General features: G+C 33.7%; 1 protein-coding gene across 9 annotated transcripts in view; it reads right to left on the bottom strand.

The window, feature by feature from the left end:
* LOC128868881 (dentin sialophosphoprotein) overlaps positions 1-22,632 on the bottom strand; it is a 143,762-nt gene that overhangs the window by 35,464 nt on the left and 85,666 nt on the right. The window contains exon 1 of one of the 9 annotated variants that reach the window (XM_054111450.1): positions 21,330-21,410. The exons of 7 other annotated variants lie outside the window; for them this stretch is intronic. The gene's annotated coding sequence lies outside the window, so the exon portion shown is untranslated. Of the gene's footprint in view, positions 1-2,703; positions 2,772-21,329; positions 21,411-22,632 lie in introns of those variants that run through there. One more of the 9 variants, XM_054111449.1, reaches the window with a different exon arrangement.

Here is a 22,632-nt window from a genome sequence, read left to right as displayed (position 1 = left end):
TACATTAAATAAGTGCATGCTTGTTGAAAGAGAAAGTTTGAAACATTTAATTGGGCATTGAGTGAAAATATTCAAAAAAGATAAGTAATAATTAAAATGATGTTACATAAACAAAAAAACTGTTAAACGTTATTTCCGTCATCGTAACACGAAATAGTAGCTCGAAGTATAGTTTCACAGCAAGTAATGATTATCAATAACTTTTTGTTGCTAGTAAATTGCTTTATTTTACAAAAATAAAAACATAGCATTTATAGATCAGGTTTCGATTTGACTTAAGCAAAATTTCCAAAAAAAAAAAGTAATAATTGTAAAAGTTATCGCTGCTTGTGTGGAGCCCGTTTCTCCAGAAGTCTTTTGTGATGATCATCACAAGTCCGTGGAGATTCATCAAAAATCAATCGGCCAAGAGAAATCAGTTTTATTAACAGATAATCTAGGGCCTGATCGATCCTTTTCTTCAAAATTAACAATATGGCGCCTCAGAAAATACTTTTCAGATTTTCAAGAAAAAACCGACAGTTAATTGTGTAAAATGTATCGAAATTTTTGAAAAAACAAAAAAAAAATCCTTCGATCAGGCACTAGTTTTTTATGTTTTTCAAAAGTATAAATTTTATTAAAATTTACCAAGCGGTTTTTATGTTACAGTGATCATACATACATACATAATTGGCGCTTACACCCTTTTTGGGTGTTTGGCCGAGCTTCTCCTCCTATTTGAGGTGTGCGTTTTGATCTTGTTCCACAAATGGAGGGACCTACAGTTTTAAGCCGACTCCGAACGGCAGATATTTTTTTATGAGGAGCTTTTTCATGGCAGAAATACACTCGGAGGTTTTCCATTGCCTGCCGAGGGGCGACCGCTATTAGAAACATTTTTTTCTTAATTTTGGTGATTCACCGAGATTCGAACCTACGTTCTCTCTGTGTATTCCGAATGGTTGCCATGCATCAACCCATTCGGCTACGGCGGCCGCTTACAGTGATCACCAGTTCAAAAAACATAGTTTTGAGAAAAGTTTTGCCCGAGCCCGAGCCCGAGCGTCCTTTTTTAATTGTTGAATAACTCGAGAAATATTTGTCGGACTCACTTCAAATTTTCACACAATGCAAAAAAAATCCAATTTTTTTGAAAATTCTGACTACCCCTAACCCCTTAAATACGCCACCTCAACAAAATAAAGTCTGCATACCCTACGATATATATGACCCTCAACGAGTTAAAAACTCTTACCTGCCTAATTTTTCCAATTAACAATAATAGATTACAGGCACTAAGTTCAAATCAAAAATCCCTTAGCTAAATTTAAATTCGTCAAGCAATACAAAATAATGCTCAGCCTTACCTCACATGTCTGGAAAATCTCTTGTAAGCCTTAAGCTATAATATTATAGCCTAGACAGATGGTGGCGTTGATCGGGATTGCCGGCGCACTTAGTTCTGATTAAATTGTAGTCAGACAGACGGTTGTTACGCGGATTAGTGAACAGCTGATTTGTTTATTGGAAAGTTTTGCGGGTAAAAGATGGACCGCAGGCAACAAATACGAGTATTACTATTATACTAAGAAATAATTATTTATTTAAAATAAATCTACAATTGCAATTTCTTAAACTGCTCCGAAATATCAAAACAATTAATATAATTTCGAAAGTATTAGTGCAAACTAGCATTGCGCCCAGCCTTTCTTGTTCTTCTCTTCAAAAGTTTCATTCTTTTTCATTCACAACAGATATTAACTGTAATTTTTCGACAAAATTGCCATTGAAAATTCCCATAATCCGCTTAAATTATGAGAATCAAGTCTAGTTGTCAATCCGCATTAGATAATTCCGAATTAGGTCGTTAATCCCCATTAACGCCACCGTCTGTCTAGGCTATTACACAAACAAACATCTTGGAGAGTGTTGTTCGCTTCAAATATTTGGACGATCCCTATTCAGATCTATGTATATGATAAATAGTCGTTCTTTACCACTATACTTGCTGAAAAACTAAATTTGAGCTACTTTTTCTTATCACAACGTCCCATAAGAAATATGCTCAACCCCCAAAATTGACACTCCCTTTCTCCAGCCTTCCATGTCTTAGTTTACACGCGCTGTTCTTTCAGCTAACTGGGAAGAGTTTTCAGATTATTACATTTAAGTTCTAGGTTAGGGCCATGCAGCCTCTTTGATTGCCTTTTTTCTATAGCAATAGGACGTTTCAGAAAAATTTGAGCAGCGGAGGATACCTTCAGCCCAGTAGAAGATACCTTCAAAACGAGCTGTTTAAAGGTTTCAATAGCTTCATCAGGCGTTCAAAAACAGCTGTCTTTACATTTTATCTTTGATGTCCGGGAACGAAAAGAAATCATTAAGTGCTAAATTAGGACTATAAGGCGGATGACCCAATAATTCGATCTTTTGAGTGCTGAAAAAGATGAGAGAGCACGCATTGCCTTGGTGGTCAGTTTTTTCTTTTTTGGTAGTTCGGCGGTTAGTTTTCCTTCATTCGCCAAAAACTTCTGGCAAACAAACCGTTTTGTACCACTCAGAATTGAAAGTTTTAAGTTTCTCTAGTGGTATAGTTGCGACATGACAACTTTTGTTGCACTAAGCTCATATTGGAACACCCCTACTATCGATTGCGGTTTTAGTTCCGCCTCATATGCATATACGCAAGTTCCTTCACCTGTTACGATGTCATAGACGTACTTTGTGAAGTAAGTTGTTCAATGCACTCCTGTCTCTCGATATTTTTCTCGAGAGAATTCCAGCTTTTACACGAAGTGAATTTTTCAACTTACTGAAAAGAGAACAAGTACATAAAACTCGTAAGTGAAAACGTTATAAATATGTAAGTTTATGCTAAAAAATACCAAATTTTGCGATAAAAATATCAAATTACAGCTTATAACAAGCAGAGTTGCAAAGGCTCAAAATATGAAAGGCAACACGCGTATGTCGAATTAATCCAAAAGGACAGTTCAAGAGCACTTTCTCAATAGCACTAAAGCAACGCACTCACTATTAGACGAATTTCATAAGAAAAAGAAAAAAATTCTCACGCCTAAAATCAAGCTATCATACAATCGCATATAAAATTAAGCAGACGCATAGTTTTTAATTTTCCGCATATTTTGAAGTTGTAACCCAAAACCCAGCAATTGCGTAATTCGACCCAAATAAATAAATTAAAAGCAAAAAAAAGTAATTTTCCCTTAAAATTTGCTGAAATTATTTTCCTTTTCAATGCGCCTAAAAGCATGAACAGCAAATTGATAACACATATAGTACATACAAATGTAAGTGCATTTGTATATGTTTGCTTTCTGTTTACTTCATAACGAAAGCAACAGTAATACCTGAAAATAATAACAATACAATTACTTTTTTTTTTTTTTGTATCGGAAAAGGAGCCATATTGTTGCTGGCACAAAATGATGTAAGACCGTAAGAAAATTGCGGCCATAAAAATTATGGTTTGATGTAATTGCGATTAACGAGTGGAGTGTGTGTGTACGTACATACTATGTGCGTATCTGTGTATGTCGGGCACTAATTTCGAACAGATGTGCGAGGTTTTTGGCTTAGCTAAGATGCGCGCTGTTCAATGACTTCATTGCATGAGTAAGCACCAATGATAACGTCACTGGGTGTAGGATAAACAAGAGTATACTCACAACATATACACACATCTACATATACATACATATTTTGCGCACAAAAAATATACAGGAGTAGATAGAAACAAATATATACATATGTAAGTGTGGTGACATCCGCGTCGCTATTTTCAAAATATGAATATGTCAACGTATGTATGTATGTATGTAATTTGTTGTACTTACAAAAATTTGTAGTATTTACAACGAAAAAAATGAACAAAAAAATTTACTTAACATCAGCTGATGCGCATAATTCAACTGTCATCGATTCGAGTAAATTCGACATACCGAACTAAATGCTAATGACGCCTCAATGGGTTCATTAGCACGTAACCTAAAGAAAAAATAAATACTGTGTTATACGCGTACACTAGTATGTGTGTATGTGATACCTCCAAATTAATAACGTAAATAATAAGACATGCCAAAAAAATTATTTATAAAATTTTATTACTAAAAAATCGCATACCAAAGATTAATTTAGAATCAAATATGTACGAGTATGTAGCGCAAACGAATGGGAGAGTCACGTCGACTTGAGAGTGGGCATACAATTTGGTTGAACAGCTAGCACCGCTTTTCGGTCAAAATATGTAACTAACAACGTTTTTCATTTATGACTTAAAAAAATTAAAAATTAAATTAAAATTATTGTTATTCTTACAAAGTGGTAAAAAAGCTGTATTTTCAAGTTTTGCAGGTAGTTTATATTTATTACTAAATTACCTTTTTCGCTCTATTGGAACATTTTACAAAAAGAATTTAGCAGCTTTTATCGCGACGGCAACGATATTCTCTTTACCGACTCATTTTTACGAACGATATTCTTACTTCCTAAGCAACGACAGACATGTGGGTATTTCCACCACTTAGGACTAATAGCGGCAGGCTAATCACCTGCCCTGTCAGAAATCAAATAGATCAACGAAACCAACGCAAGACAAGTTTTGTCGAGGTTCTATGCTCCCGAGAGGAGTGAAAAAGGAAAAAAAATTCTTACCAAAAATACAGCAGAGCAGTCATTCCCACGACAGCAGTTCTACGTTACTCCAGCACCATTCCGCGCACATATGTATATACGAAATGTTTATGCTGCTACAACAACAACGACAAGAAGAGGAAATTCCCTCGACAGTCAGTTTTACGTAAGGGGAACAACCCAGCCAAATCGTGTCACTACAGCAACATTTGTGAGAAATGTTTACGCTGTTACAACACCAACAACAATCAAGTTTATAACAGTCAAAAAACTCCCTGGCAACTTCTCATCAATACCTGTAAATATTTGCGCCGATCCTCGTTTAAAACTTGCACGCCGTGCTGGTTTCAAGCATATACAAGGTGGCGCAAAACTAATCAGCCTCTCAGAAGATTTATAATTTTTGCAAATGTGGTCGTAAAAATATTTATTAAAATAAATAAAATAAATAAAGTAAATTTCTAATCTCTTTAATCTAGCCAACCAATGATCCTTAATTAGTTTTGTATTCTATTGTTTATATTTTTTACTTATAACGACTGATAGTGTTTCCCTGATTCTTTCAACATTCGCTCGACATAGTCTTATCATATTCTCGTATGCATAAGTATATACATACATACACATCTATAGATACATATGCATAGTGTGAGACGCTAACTTCTGCGTACTTTGTCTGGCTTAAGTGTTTAGTGACTCTGCATGCAAATGTCGAAATATATTATATGGATGTTATAATCCTATTGTTCATACCGATGCACACATACACTCACAAATGTTACTTGTGCATATGAAACAATGGAACGTGCCATTTCAGCACTTAATACTCGCTTACATTGATAAAAATTATCACTAGAAACTGCGGAAAAGCACGTTGCATTTTAATGCTAACACAGGCAGTTAATGATGATGACTGAATTATCGCATTCGTGTAATTGGAACAAAGCTATTAGCGTGAGTGGGAGAAGATGCGCAGTTTCAATAGAGATTAGGTAATGAAATGTCTAATGATAAGTGATTTGAAATAAATGAACATTAAATTAAATAAGACGGAATAAAAATAAAATAAATAAAAACCAAATAAACTTAAATTAAATTAAAGAAATAAAATAAAACAAATAAATGGTTATGATAAATAGTAATAAATTATAATAAATAAAAAAATATAATTAAATAAAAAGCAAAATAAATTAGGTAAAAAAATAAAGTAGTGTAAAATTATAAATAAAGTAAAAAAAATTAAATAAAATTAAAAAATTAAATAAAATGAAAAAATAAATAAAATAAAATAAGAATAAAATAATGGCGATTTCGTTTCTCCCAAAAATGTTCCATATTCATTGCACTCTACTCTCCTCGCGTTCGATTCTAAAATAAGGGTAACCGGGCGAAAAAATTCTGTATTCGATTCTAAAAATGCCACACTCAACAAAGCCAAAGGCGGCACATTTTCTACCTTGTGTAGCTTTGTTTTTTTTATTGACACTAACACTGTTTTGTGTTTTTTGCAGGTAAAAACATATATGCAATACTTCTGTATTGGCAGTATCAAAAAGCGCAGCCAGCAAACATCAAGGTGAAAAATATTCAGAAGGTGTGGCCAACATCAGACCGTTAACTGGCTCTCAACGAATTTAAAGGAATCATCTGATCTGTTGATGTCACATGGGATGTTAGAACGGCTTATTTACAACAAAACTGCGATAGAGTTGGTTGCTTCCCGCCTTAACAACGCCTGATTGGAGGAAATGAGCGGGCAGAATTCGGCTGCCGAATACCTGACGATGTGGCAGCCGAAGTTGTACTTGTAGTTTGACTTCGGATCGCCAATCATTATTTTCTAATCTATCATCGTTATACAACACTGTTATGAATACAACACTGCTCAGAGAGAGGCCACTTATAGCCATTACAGTTAAACACGCCCTCTAACGTTTTTTGAGAGGGCTTCAAGGAATTTTAGGTGATTTTAAATAGTAGGAAAATTGCTAATATGTGGCACATCCTAAGCAAAAGACTATATAAAATGCATTATGTTAATTTAGCGTAGTACAAAATAAAGTGACTTATTTTCCGGTTAAAAAGAAGAAACTTCTGTGGAATTTCAAAAGTACATATAAAAGTAAAGATAACCAAGTTTTAATGACGTCTGTTGCAGGCAAGTCATAAATATGTTACGCTTCCGAGTAGCAAACGAATGCGCACAAGTAAACTATCTTTTATATGCATATAAATATTACGAGTAAATTTATTCCCCAACACAACAAATACGGAAAAATCATTCAAAGTTTGTGTCGACGGCATGTTTAAATTAAAAGTTGGCTTTGACGTTTCTAGCAATAACACATTTCTGCTTCTGTTTTTTTATCACACTTTCCATTATCTACGGAAAAGCATTCGTGTCCGCGCACTCAACTCGCTTACAATTGAAATGGAGAAATGGAATTCAATACGTCGGAATTTTCAATGTTATCATCGGTACGAGTGCATTAAAAAATATCTTTAGACGTATGACTCATTTTTACTGTATATTTTAATATTATTTTTGTGTACACGTTTAAATAAAAAGGGGTGTAGGAGGATTTTAATAAAAAAAAACCAAACTTTTTATGTATAAGTTTAAATAAAAGGGGTATAAGAGTATTGCAATAATACAAAACTTCTTGTTGATAGCAATTAAAAATAAAATTAGTTACTAAACATAGGTATTTTACGTTTAAATATATTCTATGGGGGTTCCAGTAAGTGTTAACGCCATATTATTATCGGCTGGCTATGCCGACATGTTGATATGAGATAATATTTAGTCAACGACTTTCGATACCATTGACTGTGTTCCAATGGCCAATGATGCCATTATGCAAAAATGTACCAATTAAAATACATTTGTTCTTGTTCCGCTATCGATATTATTATTACATATGTATTAATTTTAGAACTTGCAACCTAGTTTAAAAAATTCAGAAAAAAATATGAGATGACTTCCTAAACGCAATAATATTGTGGCAACCAGTCTGAACGGACGACCCACTGGCAACTCTGACAACAAGAGAACAACATAAAAACGTAACAGAATAAAACAAATGGTGCTCACACTCACCAACGTAAATGTACGCCCGTATCACCTAACACAATGAAACAACGATCTACGATACTACGGAACAGAACGGTGGTGAGAATTGATTTACAAGGGACTCTAATTAGTTTCATCGTGTCAGCTGATACGGACGTACGTTTACGTTGGTGAGTGTGATCACCATAATGAGACGCTACTGTTCAAATGAATCGCCGGCGAAAACAGACGCGCTTTACTCTCACGCAGTTATCAGTTTTTCTCTAAATTTGAAATAATTATTATATTGTTTATTAAAATAAAAAACTTGAAATAAAATATGTTTCACTAAAATAACAAATATTTGACATTATACCCACAAATACCTTAAATTTATTGTAATTTTCTTGAATTTAAAGTATCCGCATGACAAAGTCCACATCAAAGCGTGAGTGAGTGATACATATCTGATTTTTTATTTAATTTGATTAGATGATTAATAGTCTTTTTTTTCGTTTTGCCTTTAAATTTAGTGTAAACTAATTTTTTGAGATTGTGGAGGTCAAAATCACAACGAGTACCGCAGATAACCTCTTCCCGCGGGTTTAAATAACTCAGTTTAGTGTTGATATTAATCTGAAATGTGAAATTAATGGAAATTTATAATACACGTGTATTAGTTCTTGGGCCGAATCCATACTTTTGTTTTTGGCCCGGGTCGTAACTTTTTGATAAGTGGGATTAGCCAGCCAGATCTGTGCAAGTGTTAGTAAGGACTTCAACCTTTTCAATATGTTCCTGCCCTGCTCTTTGGAGTAGCTTTTAATGGATATTGTTGTTGCTATAGCAGCATAAACATTCCCCATATAATTAAGGGGAATGCTGCTGGAGTGACAGTCCTTGGCCGGATATAAATCCGACTGTCGTGGAAGCGAGCTTTTAATGGAATAAATATAGGCATCTGAAAGAAAAGCTTTCTGTGAGAACCACTAACGAATATAATGTACAGGATATATTTGTTACTACTCCAGCCAACCGAAATTTCTTACTGACAAAATTAGCTACAGACTAATTAAAATAATAGTAAATTAAACGACACGCTATTCATTTGGAAGAATAAATATTATTTCACTCAGGGAGAGTTCTCTCTAAAGCAGCATTTTTAGAGTAATTTGAACTGGTCCGCAGTCCGTTTTTTTCTACAGTTACAACTTTGATGATTGGTTCTAACCTTCTTAGCTTAAAATCAAATGGTGGATTTGCTTCAATGCGCTCCATAGGGATATCATGTTTAGATTACGCTATAAATATCATTACTTGGAAGATAACATGTAAGAGACTTTATAAACAACTTTTTAACTTTTTCTTATATCAGTGTTGTTTTTTTAGTTGCATAAGAGCTACCGATATCGATAACTATGGATTGACAGCTGAGAATGGCAAACTAGGTTAACATTTCTGTTCTGTAAGGTTTGGCAAGTCAGCACGAATCGCCGTTTAACGCCAGAACAAAGCTTCCAAATTGTGGACATTTACTTTACGAAACAAAAAAAAAAAAAAATTGTTCGCGAAGTTTATACAGCACTGGCGCCATCAGCAGTCCCTAATTTTTTCAAAATGAGGAAAGCAACTGCCGTTACGGTGAATGGCGAGCGCTTTAGAGCCTTGCTGACTGAATTTTAGTTCTCAAAAATTAATCAGTTAAACATCGACGAAATTTGGTTCAAACAAGGCGGCGCCATTTGCCATATAGCGCGCTTAACAATCGATTTATAGCAATATTTAAGCCACCAAAGCCGTTATAGGGCCAGATTTATGGGAAAAAGTAGTAAAAAATTGGACTGATCGAATGAACCATAGAACTTGTAGCCGCGGCGTACTTATGCCGGATATCATATTAAAAAATAAATGCCCTGAAATTATATACCAGATTATTATAAAAAAAAATTCATTCCAATAATATTTCTGTTTTGCAATGAAAAAACCATTTGCCGTTCGGAATCGGCATAAAACTGTAGGTCCCGCCATTTGCGGAACAACATCAAGGCGCGCGCCTCAAATAGGAGGTGGAGCTCAGCCAATTATTTATCTATTATTATTATTTTTGAGTTCTCAAGCACTTAAAAAAACACCCGGTACATATTAGCTTAATAACAAATATTTCTGCTCATTTCATTATTAAAATTTTATGCAAAACTTATAAAAAGTGTAGGAAGAGTTATCGTTTACATTGTTGGTGTATTCAATCGCACCAGAACGAAAGAGCTGTTTGTCACCAACGCCTAAATGCATGTTAAATGTAGGGAATTTTGCTACTTTCAAGCATTCTGGTCTTTTCGAACTTCGCTTGTGGATGTGTTTTTATATCTTATAAAAAAAAACTGTTATGGAGTTCCAGCTTTACTCCGAAAAGTTATATGACACTCGAAGGAATTCCTGAAGTGTCAAATGGAATGCATTCGCATTCACGGAGAAAACTTTTGAGCGATAATAGTGTATGGTAGAGAGAAGAGAAATCAAAACTTTATAGGGCGGTGGTGTGTGTGTGCCTGTGTGAAAAATAACAGCTGTGGTGGAAATTTCAGTGGAAGTGAAATTAATGATACACAGTTAAGCAGGCATACATAAAAATGAATAAAATGCGAGTCGTGACAAATGTCATGAACAAACCATATTCAATTTTGTGTGCAATTCGTGATGCATGGTATATTTGACAACTAGCACGAATAAGGCAAATCAAAAATACATAGAAACCAAAACTGAAGTCATTAAAAACTTCCAACAAACGAGAGAAAACGCAAACTAAAAACGGTGGAAAACATGAACATGAAATTTGTTTTTAAGATAAAAAAAACAGAAAAATACAGAAAATTCGAGCAAACGCATATGTACGAGTATATGCTATACATGTACATATGTATATATGTATGCGTGCAGCTCAGCATGAGAGGAAATGCTTATGAACATACGAAAAAAAAAACATAACCCGTAATAGCAGCAAGGTGTGTATATTTTGGTGAACCAGCAAAAAACCAGGTCAACATATGTAAACAGGTTGGTTGGTTGCGTGGTTCATTGGCTGATGGTTTGGCTTGGTTGCTTCGCGGCACAGACAAATAATTCACAGTGCGACTGACACAGCGCGTCGTCGCGCCACACCAACTGATGGCCAGGTCGCAAAGTAGGTCAATAGAATAAGGCAGCTAAGTGCAAATATTACATACATACAGACATACTACCACCCCCATAGAGGCATGAATGGTGGTAATAAATGGCAGAAGGACCAGGTAGATGCCCTACCATTTACATGAATATAAATAAAACATGACTATGATTTCATAAACATATGTATGAATGTATGTATGTGCAAGTATATTTACGTTATAAGGCAAACATTTCACAAATGTGTGCCGTTGTACGTATTTAGAAAACGCAAGTGAGTCGAAACCCAATCAATCGCTAGGTTTGATTACGCCTGTGAAGATAAAACATGAATTAGAATGGCGCTGATAAAGGTAATAATTGATTGCAATATTAATTGAGCTGGCAAATAAAAGACATTTGTATGTCCTCCATATAGAAAAGTGTGTGTCGCAATCTAGTGAAGTGACAGGTTAACTAATAGATGTACAAGGTGAAGTCCAAAATAAACAAACTGAACTGAAATAGAAACGACAGGAACATGGTTCTAATAACTTCGAGTCTATTTATTCAAAAAGTACCCTCTGGCCTCGATACACTGTTTTGCGCGATCAAAAAGCTTGATGGGGAAGATGGTGCATTTTCGTGCAATAAGCGTCAGCTTTCTCCTTCGCGGTATTCAGGACGAATTCGATGAATACGATGCAGCAAACGCTTCCAAACGCCAAGATAGAAAATTGAATTGACGGTTTGCCCCATTGGCACGAACTCCTTGTGGATAATTCCCTTGGAATCGTAAAAACAAATGAGCATCGACTTGATTTTTGACTGCTTATAACAATATCAAAAAAATATAACGGAAATTGACGTCTGCACAACTTTTCTTGGAAGAAACCCCGTTTTTTGAAGTGGATCAACTGCATTTTTAAATTCAATTTTTATTATTATTAATATTTGCTACATAAATCAGAAATCGTATATCGAAATACAAAAGGAAGACTATTAGCATCCAGGGACTGTAATTTTGATCGCCCCAGGACAGGCGGTTCTACGTTACCGGAACGACACAGATTTATATCCGGCCAAGGACTGGCACTCCAGCAGCATTCTCCATACATATATTGGGAATGTTTATGGTGCTATAACAACAACTCTAATTTTGAATTTATCGTGAACAACCAAATTTTTTTCGATTCCATACATACACTCACGGACATTAAAATAAGTGTGCGATATTTTGACAAGGTCTGGCTATTTCACTTTTATTTATGTAGTGCCAACTAAGTTTTTTATAAGAGCTTAATTCAGTATACAAAAAATCGCCATATAAATTGATTTTTCGAACTTTGTGCAAGAATTATGAAAATTTTTTAAAGTTTTCAAATTTTTACCATGTTTTCAAAAGTTTTAATCAAAACTTTTGAAAAGCCCTATCTATCCAGAGGCAACTCTATAAGCCCATTAAATTTTAGTATATGTAAGGTGTATTTTTAAAAATTTTCAACTTTTTAATAAGAATTTTTAGAAAGCCTCTGGGTATGCAGTTCTATAGCCTATTAAGCTATACTATATGTAAAGTGCGTTGTGTTTTGACCTTTTTTTTGTTAAATAGCTCTGACATTTTTAAATTTACAGTTTGTGTGATTCTTATATATGTAAATCTTCGCAAAAACAGCGTGCCGAAATTCCAATCAGAAGCATTTAGATATTCCCCACCTAAATTCTTTGAGTATTAAGCTATATAGTACTTCCACTCCATAATTCGCTCATCCACTCGTAATGTGCTCTTTCATTCGGAATTCACTTCCCAATTACACTTCGAATTAAGTTATTCGCCATACAACATTTTTAAAGCGAATTGCCTCATTTGTCAGAAATTCAGTGTCAATTACCTTGCGAATTACAAACAAATCGTTGTCTTCTCTAATTTTTACCGGAAATTTATCGAAATTAGCTGTCAAGCCGAAGCTAAAAAGTAAGCCAAAACAAAGTGAACAAGCGTTGAATAATCACCAACAAAAGTTATTTTATAATGATGGAAATAGGAATGAACACCTTAAGAATGGGGGAATAGATCAAATTGTTTTCAGCGCTACCGCATGGTGAAGAGATGTTTAATGGTGTGTGTGTTTGATGGTGTGACAAATATCAGACCGTTAGCCGACTCTCAGTGAATTTGACAGAATCAGCGGTTGGGATTGCGTAGCAGGAGTTATGAATCGATTTGTTGACGCAAACAACTAAGAATGGGTTAGTGATATACGAAAAAATGTAATGCCACTTTGTTTGTCTGTCTGAAAAACAACAGATTTGACGAATGTGTCAATATGTGTGAAATTATCGTGTAAATTTCGGCTGGCGAATAGTGAAGTTCCCCTTAATGAATACAATCTTTGCTGTAAAATAGTCTTTAACTTCCTTTTATTCTCCTCCATCGCCTGTATTCACAGCAAATAATATTAATAAAATGCAAAAAACAAAAGTAAGAAGGATAGCTGACGAAGTGAATTGCGAATGTACTGTGGAAATAGGGGTAATTCGCGAACTACTTAGAGCGCGCATTATTTGCCGTGAGAACATAGCGTTACAGCAGCTTGAAGCAAAAAAAAAAAATCGATTGTTTCTACAGCGATGAAAACCCTGCAGATAAGTGACAAGCTGAAGTGAACTGGAAATTAATGCCAAAATTCTAAATTAAGAACCAAGAATTCAACAATTAGCAGGGGTGAAACTGATAAGCCAAAACAGCTGTTACTGTAATTAAACAAAAACAAAAATGGAAGAACACACACACAATAGGTAACTGAAATCAAGTAACAGAGCCTCGAAAGCAAAGCTGAAAAGTACAAACACAATATGGCTACTTAAAGAGATTAAAGTCAAGTGGTCAGACAGGCCTAATCATAAGTGTCAACAAGACAGAAACAGACGGTGATAAACGAATTGAACAAATTAAAAACAACACGCCACAATAGAAGAAACACTGAGAAAAAAAGCTAAAATAAACGCAAAAAAATGCAAATAAAATGTAAAAAGAGGAAAAGGAAAAAGTCAAGCAACAAACAAGTGTAGCTGGTTTGCTTTAAATTAAATAAATATGCAAAACCAACAGACCAGCAACTGCTCGGAACGCTAACTACAATCATAGCAACGAAATGCAAAGAGGCGAACAAAGAGAATCATAAAATTTTATACGCACATTAAATAAAAATCAGCTGACACTTGACAGAAGCCGCGCAAACAGTATTTAACTTGTAATCATTTAATGTGCTTCGCAGCAGGTGAAGGGGGCATGCAAAAAAAAAAAAAAACAAAATAAAAAATTCAGGTAAGAAAGGGAGCCTAAAACAGTAACACATCAAGAGTAAGCAAAGTGTTGAGTTTGCACAAATTAAGCGGTTACATACAGTTAAAATTTTTAAAAAATCGATTTTTTATTTATTTTTTCCCCAATGTACATATATTTATTTAAGAATACACACAGAAAATTAAATATCGTTCCGGTGATTCCTTCGATTAATTATGGTACTTTATCGAAATTTGTTGTTTGTGTGTTTTTTAGTTTCAGGGGATCCAGTTCAAAGATATAGTGGTCACCGCTAAACGTTGTTTTTGAGAGGGGCTCTCGGAGATCAGATGTAGCTCCTTTCCAAATAAATATTTATATTAATACTAAGTCTAAGAGTACAGTTAAAAAATAACATAATATGGCTACAAATTTGTAGATCGATCAATTTAAAAGTTTTCTCAGAAAAAATTTTGGAAAATTCGCTTTTGTTCGACCTTCTAACTGTATATAACCCCTTAAATGAAGGGTACATACAAAAAAAAAGAAAATAGATATTTTATGTTTTCACAGTAATTTATATTAATCGTTCAAATAAGCCATTTTACACGTAGAATGACAACACTAACTTCCGTTTTTATACTATGAACTTGCAAAACCTCGAAAAAAATTATCAACTGCCAATGAGCAATGCGTATATCAGTATAGTACGCACCGAAAAAAAAACACTTGCATTGAGAATTGTGTGTGAAAAATAATGAATTTCATAAAAAAATAAAAAAAGTCAAAAGAAAATAAATAAAAATAAGCGCACACAAATACCGGAAATGCAACACTAAACGCGCACTTCTCATTAACGCAAATACAAGCAAAATACAGCCCCATAAAAAATAAAGTATTCTAAGAAATTGTGAGTGAGCGATAAGTGCATAGGTACAAATGCAAAAGAAAACTTAAAATGCTAAGTGCGTAAATAATCAACGAGAACTATTCAATAATATTAATTGATAGATAGCGCATTATATATGTGCTAATATTCAATAGGACTGATAAAGGATTCTATTGGATAACCATTGGCAATGCTAAATTGTGCTCAACATCCATAAAGCACTGGCGTGTCAATAAAGAAGACTTGGTAAACGAAAAAGTACCAAAAAATTATGTAAATTATTATGTAAAAAATTATGTAAAAAAATCGTATATTCGGGATTTACAAACTAAGTCGGGATTAAAAGACATAGTGAAACTTCAACGAGGATTAACCGCCAGTAAAGGTCTGCGCAAACAGACGCAGTAGGGTACAGGGCGGGATAATCTCTTACGATATGCTGCAACTATAAAGGCACTCAGACAGGCGACGAACTCAAATTATTGGCACTCTACACAAATTTTATAACTATCCCTATCTAATTTATATTTATTAAGGGGTTATATACAGTTAGAAGTACGAAAAAAAGCGAATTTTCCAGAATTTTTTCTGAGAAAATTTTAAAACTTATTGATCTAAAAATTTATACACAATGTATGTTATCTTTTAACTGTATTTTAAGACTTAATATTAGTAAAAATATCTTTTTGGAAAGGAGCTACAGCTGATCTATGGGAGCTCCTCTCAAAAAAGAGGTTTTGCGGTGACCACTATATCCCTGAACTGGATCCTCTGAAATTAAAACACCAAACAGATTTCGTTGAAGTAATGCTAAATTTAGTAAGTAGTGGAGGGAATAAGGAAAATAAATTTTTTTGACAAAATGGCAGTTTCTCAAAAAACAAAGAAAAAAAAAAATTATTTTTGACCGAAATTTCGCCCTTAAAGTGTTTATAAAAACAAAAAAAAATTTAATTGGTGTGCAGAAATCTTCAATCACTAAAAAATATATTTAAGAAGCTCGTGTTAAAGTTTGAGACTAATCGGTTAACCGTTTTCGAGTAATGTGGGTCACAGACTTTGAGAACACCATTTTAAGAAAAATGCGTTTAAAGTCTGAAAAGTCATGGAATTCAACCTGCAACAATCGGCGGGCAGGTTGTAACTCGTTGTATGAGAGTTTCATAGTGGCTAAGCGTCATACTTCACTACCAAAAGTTGAAGTAATCAACGTTGAAAATCGTAATAAATCATTGCACGAAAATTTTCACGCATTAAGTCCATTTTTTAGGAGAGATGTACTCGTACATATGTATTTTTCAACTCACTGAAAAAAGATCAAATAAAGCTCATAAGGAAAAACGTTTATGCTAAAAAACTACCAAATGTTTCAATAAAAATATCGAACTACAGCTCATCGCATGTAGTGTTGTAAAGGCGCATAATACAAAAGACAACCCTCGTATAAAGTAACTGTAACCCATTTACAATTTGTATATTTATTATTGCTTAAACTGGTATCGACTAGTACGAAATTTTCTGATTCAGATTATAAAAACTAAAACTAAATATTAAATTCTAAGAAGCAAAACTTAGATTTCAATAAAAAAATGTATTTCAATAGTTTGCACAAACACTCCCACATTCTTCAGTATCTGACAAAATAGAGGCACAGTTTGTTGAATTATTTATTGGATACAAATATTTATGCTAATTTTAGCACTGATCAGCTTTCGAACCAAAAATGTATTATGCTAATTAAAAGCGTGTTTGACTGGAATTAATTAGATATATTTCTTTTGTCTGTTGTTTTATTTAAATAAACAAATATTTTTTTGTCTGTTGTTTTATTTGAATAAATAAATATTTCTTTGCCGTCTTTTATTTTTTTCTGAATTTCTAAAAATATCGATTTGGAAAATAAAATATATTCCGACCCAACAAATTTTACTTTATATGCACTAAATTAATATGTTTCAAGAAATTATTTAAAATTCTTGTCATGCATGGCTATAGTTTTCTAAAAATAAAATAAGTATTTTGAGTATTTCCTAAACATAGGTGTTGGTTTTTTAATACAAATTAAGTTCCAAATTTGTAAATAAAAATACTATTTTATACTGTGTATTAGCAATTACCAGTGTTTTATCTATTGTGAATGCCATCTGTGAGAGTCGGGAGGAGAGACATACTCTAACTCATGGTGAAAAGATCTTTAGAGGTTTACTACCTAGCAAACCGTTATGCGGCTATGAACGAATTTGAGTCGAAGATGATATATATCAGGTTTGTTGTTGTTGTTGTAGCATCATATACATTCTCCATACTCAAATACCGGGAATGCTGTCGGAGTGACCGTCCTTGGGCGGATATAAATTCGGGTCGTTTCGGTAACGTAGAACCGACTGTCGTTATGTATTGTGAAAAAAAATTGAGGGGAACCTTTGATTCTACGTCATTCGTTTTGTGTTTCACAAAATTTAGCTTTAGCTTAGTGAAACACTAAACAAACCCAAATTTTTGTTTTCACAATACCTAACGAGCAAACCTGGTATCTATCATCTTTGTCTCTAACTAAGGAATATTATTCAACACATTCCCCATTAAAACATCTCCATTTTAATTTCAATTATCCATCTTCGGGTCGTGAATGCAGAGAGCACATAAAAAAACATGCTATCAGGCTAACGATCGTACTCGTCCCTGTTCTATTTAACTCAAAAAATTGTTTGGAGTAGCAAATTTTTAACAAGCTAATGATTTCGGTAACAATAATAAATAATAAAGTATTTCTCCACTCGCAACATTTTCCCTTTGCTTGTGCTCAGTTGTTTTCAAACAATTTTTTCTAAATTAATTAAAAAAACACACATTTTAATTACTTTTAATTGCTACAAAAATTTCCGCTTATGAATATCATCAGACAAACGTTTTTTTCTTGTTTTTTGCTATTACGATATATCAACTGAGTAGTATATGACATGATATGAGTATTGCGCTTGGCAACAACAAACGTCGCTGCAGTACAGATGTGCATATGTACATATAAATATATGAGAGAAGTGTCAATGCAATTTGTTGAGTTGTAAATTTGTGACAATAATCAGTTTTATTATTGCTTTTGTTTTTTGTCAAACACATAAAATTTTGCGTTGACTGCGAGTGACTTAGAGAAAGCCAAGGGAAATACATATTTATGTACATACAAATAAAAAGAATCGTATGCGATACACAGGCAGATACCATCTCATTTCGGTTAAATATTTTTATGTGCAAATGAAGAATCGTGCAAGCACATCGGATGAAGTTATAAACTAGTATTTGTATGTATTTTCGCTGTTACATACATATGTACATATATGCATGCAAAACGGTATCGTTACGGGGCTCTCAGAACACTCAAGTTGGGCTGCGTGAGAAGTCTGAAGTGGCACAAATGAATTTGTAAATTGACGCCCTAACGTCTGTTGTGTTTATATTACGATGCACATAGGAATGCATATGCATTTGTGTATATAAACTCACATGAAGATATTTTTGTATCCATATTCTCGCAATCATAAAAACTATTACTCAGAATGCTCATACACACATACATGTACATAAATATAGATTTAAAATTTATGAACGCAACGTTTGACTTTATTAGTAGCCTTGTGATTCTCACATCAAATCTTATTTCAATAGTGTTGCAAAACGTTAAAAATGTATTGGATGAGGTTAGAAATACGCTTTCAGGGGTTATAGTTAAACAGTTAGAAGGCCGAAAAAAGCGAATTTTCCAGATTTTTTTCTGAGAAAACTTTTAAATTTATTGATCTAAACATTTATACACATATTATGTTATCTTTTAACTGTATTTTAAGACTTTGTATTAGTAAAAATATTTATTTGGAAAGAAGCTGCAGCTTATCTCCGGGCGCTCCTCTCAAAAAAACGACGTTTTGCGGTGACCACTGAACCGGATCCTTTGGAATTTATAAAGCCAAACAGATTTCGTTAAAGTAATGTTAAATCTAGTAATTAATCGAAGGAATAAGCAAAATCAGCTTTTTGACAAATGGCGATTTCTCAAAAAAACAAATCAATTTTTGACCGAAATTTTGACCTTAAATTGTTTAAAAAAACAAAAATTTATCGGTGAGAAAAAAATCTTCGATTAATTACTAAAAAATATATTTAAGAAGCTCGTGTTAAAATTTGAGTCTAATCGGTTTAGCCGTTTTCGAGTAATGTTGGTCACCGACTTTGAAAACACCATTTTGAGAAAAACGCGTTTAAAGTTTGCCTTGTACTCGTACTTTCAAGCATTCTGAAACGACTTATCAAATTTGCGTGTAACTTCGAAAATATTCATCGAAACTGTATTAAATTTTCTGTGTGCATTCTTAAATATGTGCATTAAGAAAAAAAAAATTAATTTTTTGAAAATTCTAACTGTATATAACCCCATAATTTAATTAAATAAAATTTAGTAATTTTATTTAAATCGCTCAGTGCAATTTTATTTTAACTTCAATCTGTTTTTATTGAACTTAACTTAATTAAAAAAATTGAGTTTAATTTATTTTAATTCGCTCAGTGCAATTCAATTGAAATTGATTTAATTTATTCTACACAATTTAATTTAATTGAATTTGATTTAATAACGAAAACGCGAACTCGTAATAAAATTCGATTTTATATAATTTATATTCTGACTAGATAGAAAAAAACTTCCTCATAAAAAACCATTTGCCGTTCAAAGTCGGCTTCAAACTGTAGGTACCCCTCCACTTGTGGAACAACATCAAGACGACATTTTAATCATGAGCAGCTTTTCCGTATTTATTGTTGTTTGATTCATTGCAGTACTTTTCCTATTTATTGCCTTTAAAAACAATATAACGTAAGCGTGTAAGTCTCCCATATTGTCTCTCTTGACTAAAATCGACCAAAAACAATTAAAGTGTGAACAACAATTTTCTTAATAACATCATTAAATGAAATTATTTGATTTTCAGATGTAGCGCGGGTATATGGTAATCCTATTAACTTTGAACACAAGCAATCTCTTATTTACAGGCTTTGCAAAAAACTAATTTCGACAAATATAAAAACACGTTTTCCGATTCTATTATTTGTAAAAAAGATTAAGACTCTCTATTTTGCAAAAACTGGTGTTGACGATGACGTTAGATTTATATGCGCGCGGTGACTAATTGAATTTCAAGAGGTAGAAAAGCTTCTACAAAAAAGCCCCTAACTTCGACTAGAACTCTCTGATTACTAACATAACTTTAACTGTGCGATCCACTACAAAAGGCTGCCATATTGCATTGTTGTTTACAACAATAGTTCCTCCTGTTTATTCACTGGCAAAATATTTCTTTAAGTGCCACTATAAAGCAGTTTCATAAATCCAACATCCTTTTTTATATCCCATACACCAGCAGCTGTCTATGTCTTCTAGTGCTTTTAGATAATTTTATTGACTTCTTAGCTAAATTTTGAAATGAAGAAGGTATATTGAAATGCAAGCCATCCTAGTTGTTGTTGAGTTTTTTATATCAACAATTAATTTTCAAATATTTGTAAATCTAATTTTTGGCATACATAAATTTATTCCGTTACACAAAAGATAAGCTACGAATTTAAGCTTCTCCTAATTAAAAAGAGCAATAACTCGACCAAATTAAAGGCGTTGAAGACGTGCATACATTTGGAGATAAGCCAGAGAAAATACATTTTTAACCACCGAAAAAATAAATACCGCAAAATAAATACCATGACGTATTCAACACGTCGCGGCGAGCGAACGCCAAAATTTCAACACTAAATTTGCCGAACTTTTTTTTAACAAAAACTCATAGGTGGCATGAAATGAGAAGAGAAAAGAGAAGTACAAACACAAAATAAGTCCCCACATACGCCCCTTATGAGTGAATACAATGTGTGTAGCAGTAATTAAAAAAGTTCCACTCAGTGAATTTATGGACAACTACAATTTTACGTTTTCTGACTCTGTTAGTTTTATATATGTATATATGTAAGTATTTGAACAATCGGCACTACAATAAAAAGGAGAAATGCTTTTATGCTGCCGTAAGCGATTTTAGCACAACAACAAAGTAGCGAAAAATATTGTCAAGAGCTATTGGACATGACCGAGCGACAGACTTTGACTGCATTGCCACAGAAAATAACTAAAAAATGAAAAGAAACTATCTAATAAGAAAAAACAAAGTACAATTACAGTTGTCTAGCAGCTTGAAGAACTCGAAGTGGCTATTAGTAAAGTCGCCAGTCGACATAGCATGTATGAGCACTTCTGTTAGTTTCGCACAACCAAATACTCGCATACTCACATGTGTATAGTAATTTCATTTTATTTTCTTTTTTAGTTTTGCGATTACCGCACTTAGCAAAAACAACCAATATGTACATAGATTAGGGTACCATACATCCACAGAAGCAGCACAGAATCTTATTTTAACAAAAAACAAACAAAAAAACAGAACGAGGAAAACAGCAGGCTAAATCCACAATTAAACAGCTGGCCCACTGCTGGCACAGCAACAACACGTTCAACGAATGAAGTAGCTCTGTATAAAGTTTGTAAGAGTACGAATATAAAATGCACTCGTCGTCGTACACTGCCTTCTCGGCCATACAGCGCTGCCGGCGATGACAGCGTCACCAAATACTTGACTTAACATTCGTTTTTCTTCCACTAAGTTTTTTTAATAGCATATGCGCACACAAAAACGCGTACATATATTTGCTTAAATAGCATGCATAAAAAAGTCAGGAAAAAAGTTATACGTTGAGAAGCCAAAGCAGCGTTGCTGGAGTCGAAGTTAGCGTTTTACTACCACGTTTCAAATAGGTTAAAAACTTGTTTCGAGACGATACGATGACGTTTGGCTGCGACGACGTCTGCCGACGTTGAACGTCAACTTCGTCTGCTACACGTTTAGGTTAAGCGATTGCCTGACTGCCGCACTGAACTGACTGGCTGGTTGGTTGAACGTGTGTGTAACTGCCCTGTTTGCAGCGACTGCTTCATATGTACGAGTTTATATCCACGGCCTTCTGCAATAACGACACATCTCAAAATTTTATGTTTTTCAATTTATATCGCGAATTAGCTTGATAAATGGCCATATTTTTCTGTGAAACGTTCGACATATTATATGTTAACTGGCACGAATCCGAAAAAGGGCGCTATTGTATGAACTCATATTAGTGCTGAATTATGAAACGCTTAAAGTTTTCGCTCTACTGAGAATTTTGATAATTTCAGTCGTGTCGTTATTGCAAAGTACCATCGATACATACATAAGTATATACGTTTGATTTCGCAACGTTGACTGTGCTACCTTTTCCTTTTATACGTTTTTATTCGGGGTAGAGTTGAATTGAATTTTTTTTTCAACTATTTTGGTCATTTGTGGTTTATTTTCCCACACTTCTCACTTTAACATGCCAACACCAGAAATACAGATTTTCACACGCTTATCTATTGCATTTCCACTGCGGTCTGCAGTTTGTTTGTTTTTAGTGAAATATGTACTTTTGTAGATACATATGTACATAAAGAATTTAGAAATTTTGTGTCAGATAGAGTGCAGTGCACACAAACACTGCCGGAGATAAGTCCATTGTCTG

Source organism: Anastrepha ludens, chromosome 6, assembly GCF_028408465.1.
Source record: "Anastrepha ludens isolate Willacy chromosome 6, idAnaLude1.1, whole genome shotgun sequence".
NCBI lineage: Eukaryota > Metazoa > Arthropoda > Insecta > Diptera > Tephritidae > Anastrepha > Anastrepha ludens.
Note: the sequence above shows the minus strand (reverse complement) of the source record. Positions and strands in the feature narration are given on the sequence as shown.